At 43.9% G+C, this 6024-nt stretch overlaps 1 non-coding gene across 1 annotated transcript; it reads right to left on the bottom strand.

The window, feature by feature from the left end:
* Nucleotides 1–1521: 1521 nt before the first annotated feature.
* Nucleotides 1522–1658, bottom strand: LOC111823138. The gene has a single exon (XR_002826142.1). It is a non-coding gene; the product is annotated as a U8 small nucleolar RNA (small nucleolar RNA).
* Between the last annotated feature and the right edge of the window lie 4366 nt (nt 1659–6024).

Raw genomic sequence — 6024 nt, forward strand, 5'->3', positions numbered from 1 at the left:
GGACACTTAGCACAGAAAACCACTTTATCAACACAAGGAAGCATAAAAAATGCCGAGACAAAGAAACAGGATACAAATGACGGAAATGAAGGAAAGCAAACTGCTGGATATAGAGTTCAAAACCACACTTTTAAGGTCTTTAAAGAACTGTCTAGCAGCCGCTGATAAATGTAGTGAGATCTTCAAGAAGACTGGTGAGACCGCCAATAAATGTAGTGAGATCTTCAAGAAGACTGGTGAAACCCTCGATGTTGTGATAAAGAACCAACTAGAAATTAAGCATACACTGACTGAAATAAAGAATATTATACAGACTCCCAACAGCAGACCAGAGGATCGCAAGAATCAAGTCAAAGATTTGAAATACGAAGAAGCAAAAAACACCCAACTGGAAAAGCAAAATGAAAAAAGAATCCAAAAATACGAAGATAGTGTAAGGAGCCTCTGGGACAGCTTCAAGCATACCAACATCCGAATTATAGGGGTGCCAGAAGAAGAGAGAGAGCAAGATATTGAAAACCTATTTGAAGAAATCATGACAGAAAACTTCCCCTACCTGATGAAAGAAATAGACTTACAAGTCCAGGAAGCGCAGAGAACCGCAAACAAAAGGAATCTAAAGAGGACCACACCAAGACACATCATAATTAAAATGCCAAGAGCAAAGGACAAAGAGAGACTCTTAAAAGCAGCAAGAGAAAGAAAGTCAGTTACCTACAAGGGAGTACCCATATGACTGTCAGCTGATTTCTCAACAGAAACTTTGCAGGCCAGAAGGGAGTGGCAAGAAATATTCAAAGTGATGAGTGCCAAGAACCTACAACCAAGATTACTTTACCCAGCAAAGCTATCATTCAGAATTGAAGGTCAGATAAAGAGCTTCACAGATAAGGAAAAGCTAAAGGAGTCCATCACCACCAAACCAGTATTATATGAAATGCTGAAAGGTATCCTTTAAGAAGAAGAAGAAGAAAAAGGTAAAGATACAAATTATGAACAACAAATACACATCTATCAACAAGTGAATCTAAAAATCAAGTGAATAAATAATCTGATGAACAGAATGAACTGGTGATTATAATAGAATCAGGGGCATAGAAAGGGAATGGACTGACTATTCTTGTGGGGGAAATGGGTGTGGGGAATGCGGGAAGAGACTGGACAAAAATCGCGCACCTATGAATGAGGACAGTGGGTGGGGAGTGAGGGCGGAGGGTGGGGTGGGAACTGGGTGGAGGGGAGTTATGGGGGGAAAAAAGAGGAACAAATGTAATAATCTGAACAATAAAGATTTAATAATAAAGAATTAACTAGAGGAAAAAAAAGATAAATAAATCTCAAGAGATGCTAGTGTATAGGTCTAATAAAAATTACTAAAAGAAGTCCTTCAGGCCAAAAGATAATGATACCAGAGAGTAACTTAAATACACATGAATAAGTGAAGAAATATGTAAGTAAATATCAAACACTCTATAGGTATGTTTTTTGTCATTTATTTTCTTTTTTTTTTTTTCAGGAAGAATCAGATTAGGAGCAATCAGGGTGTTACAAGTCCTGATTACGCAGAGACATTAATCACGAATCATGCGATCTCCAATCATCATGTTCCAATCTGCCCTCCAAAAGGAGGGACAGGTAAGGATTATCCTACCTGACGATTCATTTATTTTCTTAATTAAAATGCATAACATTGCATGAAGCATTAGTTATAACATTATTTATAAAGTATATATGAAATATATAATACATGTAACATATATGACAATAATAGTAATGAAAGGGTTAAAGAGAATAAAACGGGGCAGAGGAAACTTATTGTGCTCAGCAGATATCTTCCAGAAAGCTTGCAGCCTTGAGCTTGGCATAGCCCAGATAAGTACCAGACATCTGGCACTGGGAGGAACCAAGGGCAGATGAGACCTGTCAGTCAAGCTCTGCACGTCAGCAGAACTGCTTGCAGCCAGCAGAAGCTAATAAAAACCTGCCTCTCCCTTCAGTCTCTCTTTTTGGACTCAGCCTCCCTGCACCCAGGTGCTTGCAATAAAAGTTCTTTTGATACATTATGGCCTCATGTCAAAGGTGTGCAACCCAGCCCACTCAGAACCTTTCAAGTATAAAGGACAGGAAAGGAAAGAATAAGCCTGAGCAGGTACTTTGTGTTTTGTCATATTTCAGTTAATATTATTCTAAAGTAAATTGTGATAAGGTAAGATGCATATTGTAATCCCTAAAGCAATCCTATCTAATAATAGAGAAACATGGTAATTAGCTGTACCTCCGCTACCCTTCCCATTGGCTAATCAGGGCAATATGCAAATTAACTGCCAACCAAGATGGCGGCCGGCAGCCAGGCAGCTTGAAACGAGCAGGAGGCTTGCTTGCTTCAGTGATGGAGGAAGCCAACGTTCCCTGCCTGCCGCTGCCAGCCTCTGAGCTTGCAGTTTAAGAAACATTGTTACAAATATAGAAGATAAACAAAACCCCAGAAACCTGCTTTCAGCCAGCCGGGCCTCAGAGCTGGAGTTGAAACAGTGTTTCGATTATAGAACCCAAACAAACCAGATACCTGCTTTCAGCAGCCGAGGTCTCAGAGCTGGAGCCGAGCCTCAGAGAGAAAGCCGGCTCTCAGTTCCAGTGACAGCATAGAAGGTAAATAAATCCAAGAATAAAAAAAAAAAGAAAAAAAGGAGAGGTTTGGAGCTTCAGTCGCCCGCCAGCCTGAAAACGGCCCTCAGCCCCTCGCCCAGGCTGGCCAGGCACCCAAGTGGGACCCCCACCCTGATCCAGGACACCCTTCAGGGCAAACCAGCCAGACCCTTTCAGGGCAAACCCAGCCCAGGCCCCCCACCCCGTGCACCCAGGCCTCTATCCTATATAGTAAAAGGGTAATATGCCTCCCAGCACCGGGGATCAGCGGAGCAGTGAGGCCCTCACCTGCTCCCTGTGTCAAGCGGGAGCCGCGAGGCCTCCCAGCACCGGGATCAGCGGAGCCGAGAGGCCTCCTGGCCCATGGAGCAGTGTGACAAGGGGGCAGAGCCCAAACCCCCTGATCAACCCTGCGGCTCTGTGTGTGACAGGGGGCGGGGCCACAACCTCCCTATCCGCCCTGCTCTCTTCATGACAGGGGAAGGCGCCCCAACCCCCTGATCAGCCCTGCTCTGTGTGTGACAGGGTGCGGTGCCCCAATCCCCCATGGGCCCTGCTGTGTGTGTGACAGGGGGGCAGCGCCCCAACCCCCTGATCGGCCCTGCTCTGTGCATGACAGGGGGTGGTGCGGCAACCTCCCCATCGACCCTGCCTTGAGTGTGACAGGGGGTGGCGCCCCAACCCCCCAATCGGCCTGCTCTGAGCCCGACCAGGGGCTGCACCTAGGGATTGGCCTCCCTCTGCCACCAGGAGCGGGCCTAAGCCAGCACGTCGTTATCTCCCGAGGGGTCCCAGACTGTGAGAGGGCACAAGTGAGGCTGAGGGACACCCCCCGCCCCCGCCAGTGCACAAATTTTTGTGCACCGGGCCTCTAGTCTATATATATGAAAGGTTAACGTGCTAAGTGTCCATCTGACTGGTTGCTATAATGTGCACTGACCACCAGGGGGCAGACAGTCAACGCAGGAGCTGCCGTGACACACGTTGGCGATTTACAGAGAAACAGCACCGCAGACCTGGTGCCCACAAAGCAACACTTGGCTTCCCCCAAGTGGGACTCAGGCCCTGCCACCACTCTGGAGTGACAGCCCACCAAATCACAGCCAAAGCTGTCGAGACCCCATGGCGCAAAATGCAGCCCACAGCCCAGCCCGGAAACAGTGGCTGTGGGCACTGGGTAATGATGTCACATAGTAACGCCTGGCTTCCTCTCCCTAACAACTAGCCTCCTTGCAGTTTCTTCAGCCCAGGAACACGACTTGCTTTATAGCCAGGTAGAAACATTTCATACTTTAACCAAATGTCTGCGAAGCATTTTCCCGTGCCTCATCTCATTTAATCCTCACAGAAGTCCTGGAGTAAGTAGATAAGAGACTCAATGGAATCCTATTTTCTTTTCATTAGCAGGAAAACAAAGATTTAGAAAGCTTAGAAATTTGACCCGACTGAATAGAAGTAAAAATGGTGGGCCTTGAAAATGACTTCAGGTTTTGTCACTGCGCAGAATATAGTCAAACACTGCTGCAGTTAAATATTTTACCCTTTGTTCTCCCTGAGTGATCTACAATAATAATCTGCTTCATGTTGATATTTACTTCTGTGTTGCTGACAATTACCTGAAAGAGAAATGGGGGTACTTCACTGGGCTGGGAAAAATTTAGCTAAATCAGAAAGCAGGTCTAATTAAGTGAGTTTATCTATATATGTAAAGCTCTTGCTGGTGCCAATCTCACACGTGTGTTTTGATCTGTCATTGTCGATTGTGAATTTAGTTGACACTTCTATTATAGAGAAAGGGCTAATAGCGATATCAAAATATTTATTCTTGCCGAAACCGGTTTGGCTCAGTGGATAGAGCGTCGGCCTTCGGACTCAAAGGTCCCAGGTTCGATTCCGGCCAAGGGCATGTACGTGGGTTGCAGGCACATCCACAGTGGGAGATGTGCAGGAGGCAGCTGATCAATGTTTCTAACTCTCTATCTCTCTCCCTTCCTCTCTGTAAAAAATCAATAAAATATATTTTAAAAAAATATTTATTCTAAATAATTTCCTTTTGATGTGCATGAATTCATGCACCGAACCACTAGTCATTAATAAAATAACTAAAAATGTAGTAGAAAATCAATAGAGAAATTAATAGTGCTTTTTAAAAATATTGTGTAGATGCCCAGCCTTCATTGCTCAGTGGTTGAGCATTGACCTGTGAACCAGGAGGTCCCAGGTTCGATTCCTGGTCAGGGCACATGTCCAAGTTGCGGGCTTGATCCCCAGTAGGGGGCGTGCAAGAGGCAGCCAATCAATGATTCTCTCTCATCATTGATGTTTCTCTCTCCCTCTCCCTTCCTCTCTGAAATCAATAAAAATATGTTTAAAAAATATTGTGTAGAACAAAAGAAGGCAGTAAAGGAAAAACCAAGGGACAAAAAAGATGTGAGACATAGAAAACAAATATGTAAATTTAACCATACCAATAATTACATTAAATGTAAATGTGCTTTTCAAAAGGCACAGATTGTGAGATGGGATGAACTATTAAGACCTAACTTTGCTCTCTACAAGAGACACATCTACATTCAACTAAAAAAGTGTGAAAAACCTATATCAGACAAACAATAACCACAGGGTAACTGAAAGGGCAAAATGGACTTTATGAAATCAAATATTACTAGAGAGAATTTCATTATCATATAAGGGTCAATACACAAGAGAAATATAAAAATTACAAATATATACACTGTTGACCTTAAGCAAATAGGCAGACAGATAATTCTCCAGAAAAATGGGTTTATTTTGGAACAACAACAACAACAAAAATGCAATTTTGGACATGTAGTTAATGGAAAACCATGTGCAAATCCAGAAAAACAAAAGAGAGAAACAATGGTTTATGGACCTAGGAGGAGCTGTTGTAAATGAAGAGTCCCTGGAGGAAACTGAAAGTTTGAAGTATAGTGACGTTTAATTGGCTGAGTCTGGCAGTCTCCCATTGGCTAAGCTGTTACCAGGCAAGAAGAACTCTTTTTTTCCTTCTGTTGAGAGAGTAAAGTAGTATCACTTCCTGTAGAAATACAAGAGATGTCTCTTCCTACTGGGGCCAGGAGTGTGCTTTGAGTGACACATGAGTGAGAGTATGCTCTTCTAACCTCCTGACTCCATTTTTTATTTTAATTTTTTACTTTAAAAAAAATTTTATTTTTGAGAGTATTACAGATGTCCACCTTTCCCCTCCCCCCATTGCCCCCCTGTACCCAGTTCCCACCCCGCTCCAGGCCTTCACCTACTGTCTGTGTCCATAGGTAAGATCTTTGGTTAATCTCTTCTCATCCCCCCACCCCCCTTCCCTCTGAGGTTTGTCAGTCTGTTCCATGCTTCCATGCC

The sequence above is a fragment of the Myotis lucifugus genome, unplaced genomic scaffold (genome assembly GCF_000147115.1).
Source record: "Myotis lucifugus unplaced genomic scaffold, Myoluc2.0 scaffold_404, whole genome shotgun sequence".
Taxonomy (NCBI): Eukaryota; Metazoa; Chordata; class Mammalia; order Chiroptera; family Vespertilionidae; genus Myotis; species Myotis lucifugus.